Below are 13,273 nucleotides of genomic sequence, written 5' to 3' on the forward strand. Positions count from 1 at the left end.
CAACCTTCTACTTCCAATAATTCTCATATCGCCATGGAAATGCTCCCCCTTGGGTTCTCCTATGCCCAGTGGCTGGGCCCGACAGCTGAAGACTTGGGAAATTAGAGCAATATTTGAAATCATAAGCCAGCCAATAAAGCACTAGCGTGAGCCATTTCTACAGGGTTTGGTAACAGACCTTCACACGGAGACACTGCTTTCATTCTGAATGTGTGGCAGGTTATTTCTGAATTTTTGCTGTTTTTTCTTCAATCCTTTGCTAGAGACATCTTCCCTTTGTTTCTTTCTTAAGACCACGTCCTATGACTGTGGGGAGCTGGAAGCTGTTCTTTCATCTCCCTGTCGCTGTTGATGACGCTCTACAAGGTACATTTCTTCACGGCCAGGTGCTCTGCAGATTCTCCTAAAACGCTTTATTACTTCAACCTTCTCAACGTGCAAAGGTTTCCTTTCTCATTCACTGCTTGGTGTTTTGAGACAAGGATTATTCATGTTGGGAAGGTTGAATGATATTTATACATAGGGTGTCCCAAGAAAATGTATACACAGATATTTTTTTATAGCTCAGTTGACGTTTCTTTCTTTTCAGGTTTAGCCCATTGGAATTAATAATTACTCAAAGTGTGTATACATTTTTTGGGACACCCTACATAAATTAATATATATAAATACACATATAAATGTCACTCAACATTCTCAACATGAAAAATGTATATATGTACACATATATACATGTATACATAAGTATAATTAATATGCACACATATATATACACATATCCTCTCACAAACTCGAAAAAATAGCAAAGCACAACCTAGTTGGGAAGCACACGCAGTGAACCTCAGCCAAGCAGCTGGTGGATGTCTGAGGCCTGTGCACCTGTGTGTGTTCTGTGGATTTTCCTACACACACCACTCGGCTGGAAGTAGTTATCTGTGTTCATCTCCTGTTTCTCAGGAAGGCAATATGCATAAGCAAACATGAAATTTCCATTATATGCAAGTGGTTCGCTAATATATCAATCGCATGGAATGCAATTGTTTTTCAAAGCACAATACAGCAGAAGTGACTATAGGCACCGGTGACTGTCTGCTTAGAGAACAGAAAATCATGGAAACCGTGCCCCTGGAGAGTAGATTTTGAAGGGGTACCTTGGACTGCTTGTCCAGAGCAGCGTCTTATATTCGGGGACACGTGTGTCAGTGTGCTTTTCAGGCTGAAGTCTTCTGATTGGATGACAGAGAATTTAGTTTCCAGATAAATGTTCCCAAGTTAAACGCTCGGAGTTTTGTCTTCATTCTGTGCTGTTTCCTGAACACTTCACACCTTTGGTTCTCAGCAACTATGTGTATCGATCGGAGGAATTTTGCTGACATGACTTAACAAATATACCCATTCACATGATGCCGGTATCTAATTTCATATTTAATATTTTCTTCTGAAATTAATATGCCTTGCCCCACCCGCTTCCATCATTGCACAGATGATCAGAGCTGACAGTTCCCGCAGAGGCCAGCACTTCATTACCCCGTGTGGCAGGGGAGAAAGTGAGGCTCAGAGAGGTGAAATGTCCCCCACAGCCTCCCCATTGTTGAGAGGGGCAGCGGGGCCTGTAACACAGACCCGCCTATTCACATCATTTCCCTTGCTTATATTAAATACAGTTCCGTTCCTTACGGCAAATTTTACTCTCTAATCACCAGAAACGCCCTCCAGACGAAATAACAAGCTTTCTAGAGCAAAGAACAGATTTTCTCAAACGCAGTGTCAATTTATCTGAGATGGCTCAACATAAAATCAATCACTCCGAGGATTTTCCCGGACCCAGCCATGCTTAGCAGACAACAGAAGGTATTTCTGCACACGGAGGTGTAACCTGCAAAATGCCATCTCTGGATTTTAAAAAATCGACAGGACTGGGAGTGCTGGGCATAACTGAAAACATGTGCTTGTGGGTTTTCACATGTCTGCCTCCTTTCCTTCTTCAGGCCAAGTTTCCCAGAGAGACAACCCCCTACCCGACCTGCCAAGCGCGCCCACGCCCAAGGTTTCCCACTCATTACGACCGGCGTAAGTAGGCACTTCAGTTGGCGTGGAAAAGATTGAGACTGAAAGGAGTCTGCCCGTTTATGGCCAGTTAACCCCTCTGAGGATTTTATCTCTACAGGAGAGAGATACACTCTTGGATTATTGTAAAAATTCAGTAAGATACTAAATGAAAAGTGGCTGACACACAGTGGGCTCTGGCACGTCGTAGGTGTGATCACTACAGTCAAACCTCGGTTCTCGAACGTCTCCCATCTCGAACAATTCGGTTCTCAACCAAGTTACCCATGGAGAAAATGTCTTGGTTGTTGAACACAACTTCAGTTCTCAGACTGACCACCCTTAAATGCTGATCCATCACTATGACAAAAAGCATCTCTCAGGCCACAGACAAAGGGGAGAATTTGAGTCCGTTTACCACGAAAAACTTGAGTGGTTAACATCTCAGGAAATTGTGCTGTGAATATTTTTGTGGTTTTTACCTTTGTTGCTGGTGAAATGGATGATTAGCACAATTTTAACACCTTAAGAGGCCATCAAGAGTGCTGATGTTGCTGAGGGTGCATAAGAAACAATGATCACAGGCAATTGAAGAGGTAGAGAAACTGTCGCTGATTTGGATAAAGAAAATGCAGTTAGCAGGTGACAGCCAGGGAAGAACGCTGACCTCCTGAAAGACGCCCCTGGGATGCGTGCTGAAAGTGATTCGGTTAAGGTTAAATTTAAGAAAAGTGATAAATTTAAGAAAAGACGTGCTTGTCTATAGATTAAACAGTACATTAGATATGTACTATCTATAAGAAAGGCTAAAACCGGGAATCATTTGGGGGGCTTGGAACAAATTAATTCAATTTACATTATTTCTAATGGGGGAAAAATGATTCTGTTTTCGAACAAATCACTTCTTGAACAGCCTCCCAGAACAAATTAGGTTGGAGGACGAAGGTCCCACTGTATTTCTATTGAAACTGGAACATCTCACCTGGGGATTCGGGGTGTGATTCCCGAGCCTGACCAGCTGAATCTGTGTCTAAATGGCCACTTATTAGGTTAACATCTTCTGTTGAATTCTTTCAACTTGCTGAGCATCACTTCTCTTATGTCTAAAATGAGGGTGACAATCCTAGTACTTAACCTATTGGATTATTGTAAGAACTAAATGAAATGACAAAGTTCTTAAAACCGTGTTTGCTATTATTATAACCTCCACCCACCACCATGAACATTCCTTAAGTGTCTGTATCCGTCTCTCAAGGGCACAATGGGCACAGGGAATCGGGCCGAAGATTAGCTGCTCTAACCGCGGATGAATGATCAGAACAGAATACAAAGACCCCCGGTTTTCAATGAGTTTCAACGCAATCTCTTCTGTTTGGTAGTTTAATCCTGATCTTATTTTATGACACGGAGTGTGATTTTTGTAAAGTACTATAAATAAAGCCCAGAGTTCTTCTTTGCAAAATCTCGCCTGTGTAATTTATAAATGCATTACATGCCTCGCCGAGCAAACACGCCTCACACAAACAATCGCATCCGCGCACCTGGAGAATTCTAGAAAAAGGAGATTGGAGCATAAAAGGGGGCTGAAAGCCGCACGGTGAGACCGGGGGTGCAGGACGCCACACTTGCAGATGGAGAGGCAGCTTTATGTCTGCAGTTAAAACTTAATACACCGTCATCACTCAGAGCCAAGGTCTAGCCGGAGAGCAGAGGCTCGGCGGCGAGGGCGAGACTGTTATTCATACACAAAGAGCGGCCGGGATACAACGCAATTACAAGGAGCACTCCAGGCACAATAAATAAACGCTTTCTCCCGCCGAATTCCCCTCTGCTCGGAAGTGGTATTTTAACACCAGGCTCTCACTCTTCAAATTGATTTCTTTTACTTGTCTCGCATTTTTAAAATAAACAACTGCATTAAGAAAAATAAGTCGTTTAGTTGTCGGGCAGTTAGCACTAATGTTCACCTTATTTGAAAGGTGAAAACAAAGTTAATGTACGTGTATTGAAATCCTAATGGTTCCCGATAAGGTAACAGCTCTTTCGGAAAAGGAAGGAAGGAAGGGGGATGGTACAGAAACATCTCCTGTAACAGAAGACAGTTAGAGAGGAAGCTTTTCGTGTTTCGAATTCAGGTGTGACCATGTAAAAATCCTTTTTAAAATAAAGGTCTTAATAAAAGTCATCAATAGAGTTAAAATAATATTTTAGATATACTATAACATAATAATTTTTTACTTAGAATATCTGCAAAGAAAACATAAATACTAGTCTGTATTAAAGGCAGCATATGTCCGGCAATATGCTAACAATTTATATACAGTTTTTTTCTATTAATACTCCCACGACTTTGGTGATTGGCTTTATATTTATCCTAGTTTAATACATAAGGAAACAAAAATATTGCAAGAGCCTCCAGGACATGCTGCTGATGTACAAGCCGGTCCTCCAGCAGCCGTTTGAAAGTCAGGAGAAGGACACTTGCAGGGACAGACCAGGTGAGTGGGGCTCGCTCCCCGTGCTGAGCCCCAGAGACCCGGTTAAAACCCCTGTTCACCGCAGCGCGGTGGGGCTCAGCAAACAGGCCGCGCCGCCTCAGAGCTGGCGACACGGGGACCCGGGGCCCAGGCGTTTGGACAGAGTCCTTCCGGGGAGATACTGGCGAATCGCAGGGGGTTTCGAGAGAGACAGTGAGGGTCCGGCAGGTTCCTGTCTCAGGAAGAACCACGGGATCCCCGGCTGTGCTGCAGGAGAAGCGGGGTCCACAGAGGCAGCAGCTTTCTCGGGAAAGGCGGGGAGCTGGGCGCCTTTGCCGCCCCTGCGCTGAGCCCTGGCGGGTGCCAGCCCCTGGGCTCCGTCCCCAAAACAACGGCCTGCTGTGAGCTCCAGTCTCAGGGTCTCGGGGAGCAGAGCGGGGTGCTTTGACGTCCTGTAATCGGGCAGGAGGCCTGAAGGTTAAGGCTCCAGGGCTGGCCGGTGTGGCTCGGCGCCGAGCATCGCCGCGTGCTCGGAGGTCCCGTTAGACCCCCGTCAGCGCACACGCCCAGGTGTGGGCTCGACCCCCAGCAGGGTGCGCAGGAGGCGGCCGATCCATGGTTCTCTCTCACCGGTGTTTCTGTCTCTCTCTCCCTCTCCCTTCCTCTCTCTAAAATCAGTAAAAACACATTTTTTTAAAAAGTGAAGGCACTAAAATGTGGAGTCCACCCCCGTTAGCCCTCGGGAAACTCGGGGTGGGGCTCCCTCTGAGCGGTTGGGGCTGCGCCTGGGAGGGGTCTATGGAAAGCGTGTTGGCCCTTCCTCCCCGTGTCAGTGGGGTTATTTTCTCATTTGCTCAGTGTGCAGGAATCTCTCGGCTAGCTTCTGGGTTTCTTTCAGAAAGATGTAGCATTTATTTCTCCCATCCATTTCTAGGGAGCTGGGGGAACGCTGCGGCTAACGGTGGAGTCGCATCGACGTGGCCACTTCTTAATGGTCCAGTTTTTCAAAACTGCTTCAGCTATAAACATCTGTAAAATGAAGAAACTTTCTTTTTTTTTTTTAATATGTTTTTATTGATTTCAGAGAGGAAGGGAGAGGGAGAGAGAGAGAGAGAAACATCAATGATGAGAGTCGTCCACAGGCTGCCTCCTGCAGGCCCCTGACTGGGGATGGAGCCCGAAACCCAGGCATGTGCCCTGGCCGAGCCCGAAACCCAGGCATGTGCCCTGGCCGAGCCCGAAACCCAGGCATGTGCCCTGGCCGAGCCCGAAACCCAGGCATGTGCCCTGACGGGAATGGAAACAGTGACCTCCTGATGTAAGGGACACTCAATCAACGGAGCCGCAGCAGCTGGGCGACACTTTCTTGACTATACCAATGCAGTTCAGGCGCCCTCGATCGGAGGCCGCGAATGCAGGCGGGCTGCTCAGGCCCCCGCCCCCCGACTCCATTCCCCATCCTTTCCCCCAGGGCTGCGTGCTCCCAGCCCTAACACAGGGTGCCAGGCCCCGGGGGGGTCCTTTCCCCCAGGGCTGCGTGCTCCCAGCCCTAACACAGGGTGCCAGGCCCCGGGGGGGACCGGGGCTCAGGGCGGTGGGACAGGGAAGGAGCCCAGGCCGGCAGCACCCGCGAGGGGCAGGCCGACCGCGGGGCCGGGGTGCAGCAGACCCGCGGGAGGAAACGCAGCTGCGGGAGACGACGTGACGAGGTGACACCTGGCGTGACGCGGGCGGCTGGCTCTGCTTCGGGTTTACGGCTCCAGGGAGAATCGCCGCTGCTGCTCTGGGTCCCCGCACTCGCCCCGTTTCCCTCTCCCTTTCGCCCCGAGGTGTGCAGCCCTGCACCACGTGCAGGCAGAGCTTCCACGACGCCATTTCCAGTATCGCTCTCGTCTTAGCATCTTTTCCCTCCTCTGTGCTAACTCATCCTGCACCGCGCTCCCGCGACAGTGTTCTCCTAAATGGGTTCTTCTTTTCATCTTGAGCATAAAGACACAAATGTACCGGTGAATGGCGACCGACTCTCACTCAGGCCCGTGGGGCAAGCGCTGCGCGTGTTTGGGGGGGGGGGCCTTACCACCTCCAAGAAGAGCAGCGCAGGCTTGGGTTCAGTGAAGAACTAGATTGATTGACGTGAATGGCATCTAATATCTGAAACACTCATTCACTAGTCAACTTGCTAAAAATGAAACTATCTTGCAAATGCATCAGTAACAGAGATGGAGAGGAAAATACGTTTATGGGAACCTAATATATCTACATTTTTGATGATTTTTGCCCGCAGCTTGGATGTGGTCTTTACAATGTGGACAAGTGTCAGAAAGAAAATGTTATGATAATCTTTACATTACCACTAAATGAAAAGACCTTTTTATCTATCTTTCTTCAAATGATCAATAATCCGAAAGGTTAACATGTGTTTCTTTGCATAGTAACCGAAGCCAAACCCACTGGCAAAGCTTCAGAATCGATCTTGGAGACTTGCAAAAACCCAACACCGCAGGGAATGAAATGGGGAAATGACCTAAAAAACCAACTATCGCTCTCAGGTGAAACAGAGGGCGTGAAGGAAAACAAAGCTCAGGGTGACTTTGTGGCTTAAAAATGCGTCAGACGTGTCTTCTGACAACATTCGCTGCCCTGAACTCCGCTCGCCCGTTTCTCGCCGTGAGAGCGCGTCCGCCGTGGCAGTGGCTCCGTCGCCCGCTGTGTCACGCGAGTCAGTGTCTGACTGGCTCCTGACCACGGTGAAGCGAAGTTACCGTCCGCACTGATGGGTTCTACTTTACGTTTGGTATTTTTAAAAATGTGTTTTTTATATCATTTTGTAATTACTTTGTTTTCTGTAAATAACCTTCCTGGCCACTCATAAACTATTCAGTGTTCTTCCTATGCTTGGACTAATGAATGTTAACCACTGAGATTCCCCCAAGAAGCCTGGCTCTCTTTTTCATATGTATTCCTGGTCATTCAGTGTTTGTGGGAGGCGCTGTGTGTGAGTGTGCACTACAGAGCATGGTTCCGGTGCCCTCTTTCTCCACTGAATACAGAGCTCCTAGCCAGTGAATTCAGTCTCATAATCCCACATTACACTAAACTAGCCCGGGACTCTGGTTTTCTAAACATCACCAACTCTTTTTAAATTATATTGAAAAAAATAACTGGCCATTTATGAATGGAGAGACAAAATCAATGACAGATCATTAATCTTCGTAAATTAGGACATATTTGTAACTTTTAAATTACAGTTACCCACCAATGAGTTATAAATATGCTGGTTAATTTGTGGATGAAAAATTCTACAAAAAGGAAAAAAAACCCATAAGCTAAAAAATCAAGAATAAATTATTGAGTCTTTCACGTAGCAAGAAGTTGATACTTACATGTCGGAAAAAAATGAGTGACTAAGTTTGTGCATTAATGAATTAATAAATGCATTCATTCATACATGCACGAATGACTGGATGGATGGACGGACGGATGGATGGATGGATGGATGGATGCGCAGATGGACAGACAAAAGAAACACTTATGAAAATGACCGGTGTTGAGGTTAAACGACAGTTTCATTTCTTTTTTCCAGTTGAGGGATTTGACTTTGGAAAAGGTCGACATGTATATAAAACTGACTATACTAATACGATCAAAGGCACATTTTATACGTATGTATTAAATGCCGGATATGGACGGCACTCTTCATGCGAAAGAAGAAAGGGCAGCTCTTAGCAGAGGACCCGCCGGCCTCGCCACAGAGCCTTACCTGGAATTGGAGGGTCCCATACAGAACTGGTTGCAAAGTTTCCAGATAAGAATGTAAAAAATAGTATGGAAACCATTTCCTCTGTTTAAAAAGTCAGATTAATAAAGACATTTTTCTATTAATTCAAAAAAGGGGAAGATAATAAAGGCTATTCAAAAATTCAGGACCCGTCGTAGAAGCTGAAAATAAAGTCGCCTTGAGGCTTTAACGTGACGGGAACCCTGGAGCGTGGCAAGGTCATTCTCCTGCCGTGTTATTCCCGTGAAAGGAATCTTGGTCAAAATCACCAGCAGGCTATTAGGTTAAGTGAAGTTTCATTTTCCTTTAAGCAGGTAGAGCGAGCCCGTCTGGGATTCCATTATCCCGGGGAGGAAATGTGCCCGCGTAGGCTGGCGCGGAGACGGGAGCGAGGCGCCCTGGGCTGTGCGGTAACATTCAGGCCGCGGAGGGCGAGGTGTTCCCTGCGGCCCAGGCCCGGATAAAACCTCCATGCGAAAAGCGAGGCACGAGCCTCGGGAAGCCCCGCACGCACGGCTCCTCCGGAATTCCTACCCCGCGAGAGAACATTATGGCTAATAACCCGCTCATCTCAGGGACACGTGAAAATGATCAGCTTAAAGTAACTGTAAGTGACAAGGACTCCGAAACATAATGCTTAGAGTTTTGATAACCAGTCACCTATAATCCCCTCATTTCAAACATTCAGCTTTATTTCTATTATTTCGTAATGAAATCGTAGCCTCGTGATATAAATATTATAACCTGATTTTTAATTAATTAATTTTTTTTAGAGGAAGGGAGAGAGAGAGAGAGGAAAGAACATAGCCTCGTGGTTCCACTTATCTAGGCATCGCTGGTTGATTCTGGTTGTACCCTGGCCTGGGATTGAACCTGCAACCCTGCTGTATCAGGACGACGCTCTAGGCAACTGAGCCTCCTGGCCAGGGCCAAAACCCTGTATTCTTGCACCTGCCAAGTCAGGTCTCTTCTAAATTTGCTATATTTCATGGTTTACTCCCCTACCCCAAAACTACAACTCAAGTTCATACCACCCTTCATCTGACTTACTGATACAGTAGAGGTCAGGTATGCGCAGAGAGATGACTAAATAGGCCTTTATTCTGTCAGTATGTGCAGTTATGTTTTTTTCTTGAAGGACACGGGTTTTGGAAAATACGGAGAATCAGAAATAATAACAGCTCTAGAACTCAACCTTTGTTTGGGGCAATATCTGTACACCAAGGGCCAGATCATGGACCAGGAGACATAATTTACGGAAAGTGCTTTAGGAGATGAAAGCCCAGCTCCGAATGTCTGCTTCTGTTCTGGGCGGACCGGCCTGCACTTGGGAGCAGACAGATGGTTTTCCCGGAATGAAAGTGCCCACTTTTTGACTCTGTTGGATTATATTTGGTTTGTACAAATAATAATCCCTTAGGCATGAGATTTGCAACAGACTGCAATTAATGGTATCTAAAGCCATCTATTTAAACGCTATAAAAAGAACTTTGATAAAACAATGTTTTAACTACCCCTGATTACAAATGAAATCTAACCACATTTAAGTAACATTTTACTTCAAGTGCTTATTAGAGATAAATGTCTTAATGGCAAAATTAGCATTGTGGCGTGGCTGAGCATTCTCAGTAATTCTGCATTTCTTAAAAACTTAAAATATAAGGCATCCCCTGTGCGCTGAGCATTCCTCCTGCCGAGGAAAAAAATGATTTGTGAATGTGAGAGCCCAGCTTCCCCCCCCCCAAATAGCCCCGATTTACTTTTAAATGAACTACAGTTTTAACAGTAAATTATTTTATCTTCTACAAATTTTGCCATTTCAGTGTATCTGGTTAAAACAAATTTAAACAACCCAACAAATAAACTCTAGAACCAGGTATCCGTTCAGGTCTCATCCTTCTTAGCTATGCCAGGCTCTGGCAGAATATTAAACATCGATATTTTGCAAGCTGAGAACTTGCTCTCAAAACCTAAGACGGCGGGGGAGGGATGTCGGCAACTCTTATTTCCTGCGACACTGAGGAGGGTTTTAGGAAGACGCAGCTCCATTCACCCGCTCTCCAGGCCGAAATCGCGTTACTTATGGTCCCGCACAGATAAGCGCGGGGATTGGGTTTTTACGGAATTCAGTACAAAGGACCACACGCGGGGTGAGAATCCTCAAGGGAAGTAGAACAGCCCGGAGCCTTAATCTACGCAGAGGAAATGGAGGATTATGAGTAGAGTCGTATAATTTTAGCAAAAGTAAGTATTTTTTACAATGGGGTTATTCTGGCTGAGACCTTCCCTATGAAGATAAATCACTTTTTTATGTTATTATTGTTGCTAATGAGCCCTGCAAGCAGCCAAACAGTGCCTTTCTTGAGGCTTCTCATTTGTGCAGGGTGTTTTCTGTCTGCTCCCGTTTCATCTCCTGATAAGTGTTTTAATTATTTTTCAGCTATAACGGAACAGTGTGTGCTGATTAAAGAACTTTGTATGTTAATCAAAATTTAAGTTTATACCGAGAGGGGGAAAAAAGTTCTTACTTTTAAAGAGTCCTGTTCTTTCTAAACGTATACAGATTACCCACCCATCCTTAGTTTTTGGATATTTGTGAAGGGCCACCGGAGATTTCCTGTAACTCATGTGTCAGATGCTTCAGATTTCTGAATTTAGCCCTTTAAAAATATGTGATTACAAATGTCTTAATTATTTATCAGTTTAGCCAATTCTCAAGCTTTTTCCATCTCACCTGACTCCGCCTCCCTCCCCGTAATGCCCGGGACACAGACCTCGATGCGTCCGGAGGTATTTGCAGGTTTCGTCACTGTGGTAATGCCAGTCTTTGCTAGCACTTTAAAATCACTTTTTCTACTTATATTTGATGGCAGTAAGAAATAAAATGGATTGGAGTGATTGGGTTTCTTCTGCCAGTTTTTAGCTACTTGAGCCATAAAAATGTAATTATATAAAACTTTCCAATTTGCTAAGTCCGTAACGGCTCTGAACCTTGACTCTGGGAATAAAATAAATAACTTCTCCTTTATTTATTCACCCCTGGGAGGAGCCATCTGTGTGAAACTGCTTTTTCAGCACGGAGTTTGAAATGGAGGTGGGGCTAATTTACACTCAGCTCTTTCCTCTGGTTTGGGTAATGAGTTTACTGAACTTAATTTAATCCACCTTAATAACGGTGCTAAAAATTCCTACCTCAAATAAATTTCTAATAATATATATATTTAGAACCTCCAGCATGTGAGTGACACTCAGTGTGTTTTAGTTACTTTGTGTGTAACTGCATGTTAACTCAGTAATATATTCCTTTAACAACATACACTGTCTTAGGTACATGCCTTTCAAGTTTATTTTAAGCACCAACTATCTGATGGGAAGGAATTAAGTATATTATTGGTTTTCTCCAGGGTGAATGGCAGTGAACACTTGGCTCACACATTTGGTGACAGAAGAGCTTCTTAATAATTTTCTTTTTTTCTCGTTGCTAGGCTCCATAAGCCACTTTCTAAGCTGAACTTAATGAAAACAAATCGCCGTATTATGTTCCATTCACACAATAACACAATTGAAATCTCCTTGATTCAAGAGAAATAAATAAGAAAAGCTAAGAGTAAGAATATAATGTCACTTTGGAGAGGGGTAAGAGCGTAGTTACTGTGGCTGTTTTCACACTATGAGAAACATAACAATTACTTGGCAATTGCATCTTTAGCATAACCACCTTGGTACTTTTCCTGAAAAATTCAATTATTTATTTCTACGCCTGTGGTTTATTGGTGACACAAACTCTGGTAAAACCCAAGACCACACAGGCTGGCCTATTTGTTCTCGTTTGTCTTTAAGGGTCTTAGAGATAATGGAAAGATTAAACCTAAAAGTCGGGATGAAGCGATTGGTGGTGGACAGCTCGACCCTCCGCCCGAATGAAGTGTTACGTGGAAAAGCAAAGGACATAATGTGTGATGTTTGGAATCAATATCGATGTGTCATTAACATGCATTTCAAACTTGAGCAGGAAGGGCATTCTTCGCCTCTCCAGCTAGTTTCCTAATCCACAGATGGGTAATTCAGTGGAATGAACCAACGTGGCGAGTCCACTGTGGACGCACGCGGTTGTGAGGAATTCACCGCGCCAACACCCACCAGCACTCGGTCTCGCTCGGGCGGGGAGACAGCTGGTCAAATTTGAAAAATATATTGTGTTCAATGTATGGAAAAGACTAAAAATGACTTATTCAATTGAACTCACAGGAGTAATAGGACTTTTCCCCCCAGTCGTCACGTGAGCTGAGTATTATTAAAGGCGAGCGGGACAGAAACGTCTGCAATCGGAGTTATTCAAGTGTGTTTAGCGGGTAAGCGACGAGGAGGACTGGCACTGAGTCACACTGGCCAGGGCAGCAGTTCCTTTACATTAAACGTGTGCGTGATAAAGGAAGCACACTCCTACATCTTTACCCCAAATCAATAAAAACTTAGGCTCCCACAAAGCCCCCGTACGCCCGTGCTGGTGGCATCTTTGCTAGTGCTCGCCCCAAACTGAAAAGCACCCAGCGCCCGTCGCCCGTCGGACGGATGAGCACCCCTGGGCTGCGCCCGCTGCGGGCGCTGTGGGTGCCGCCCCGCGGTGGGAGGGAACGAGCGGCTGACTCACGAAAGCACGGGGCTGGGTCCCGAACACGTTTTGCTAAGAAGCCGGGACCAAAATTCTGCATATTGTTTGATCCTGCCTGTGCGTCCCCAGGACAAGGCACACGCCTGTTAGCAGGGGCTGGGAGTGTGGCCGGGGGCGGACCACAGGGGCAAAGCAAGGGCATGTCTGCGTGGAGGGGGCTGCTCTGGGTCACGACTTGGTTCTGTGCATCTTGCAAAACCAGCAGAACCGGACACACCAAAGTCTACATTATACTTTACGTAAATAAAAAATTCACCGAGAATAGTAATAATACTCTGCACTGGTCAAGTCCTGTGCGGC

General features: G+C 45.5%; 2 long non-coding RNA genes across 5 annotated transcripts in view; one reads left to right on the forward strand and one right to left on the reverse strand.

The window, feature by feature from the left end:
* The window catches only part of LOC308547241, a 334,174-nt gene that overhangs the window by 318,785 nt on the left and 2,116 nt on the right, over window positions 1-13,273 (forward strand). The window contains exon 9 of one of the 4 annotated variants that reach the window (XR_013997476.1): window positions 1,989-2,154. The exons of the other annotated variants lie outside the window; for them this stretch is intronic. This is a non-coding gene — a long non-coding RNA (uncharacterized lncRNA). Of the gene's footprint in view, window positions 1-1,988; window positions 2,155-13,273 lie in introns of those variants that run through there. 4 annotated transcript variants of the gene reach the window in all.
* Window positions 1-13,273, reverse strand: part of LOC308547242 — a 153,108-nt gene that overhangs the window by 39,070 nt on the left and 100,765 nt on the right. The gene's annotated exons all lie outside the window — the stretch shown is intronic.

The sequence above is a fragment of the Miniopterus schreibersii genome (genome assembly GCF_964146895.1).
Source record: "Miniopterus schreibersii genome assembly, chromosome: 17".
NCBI lineage: Eukaryota > Metazoa > Chordata > Mammalia > Chiroptera > Miniopteridae > Miniopterus > Miniopterus schreibersii.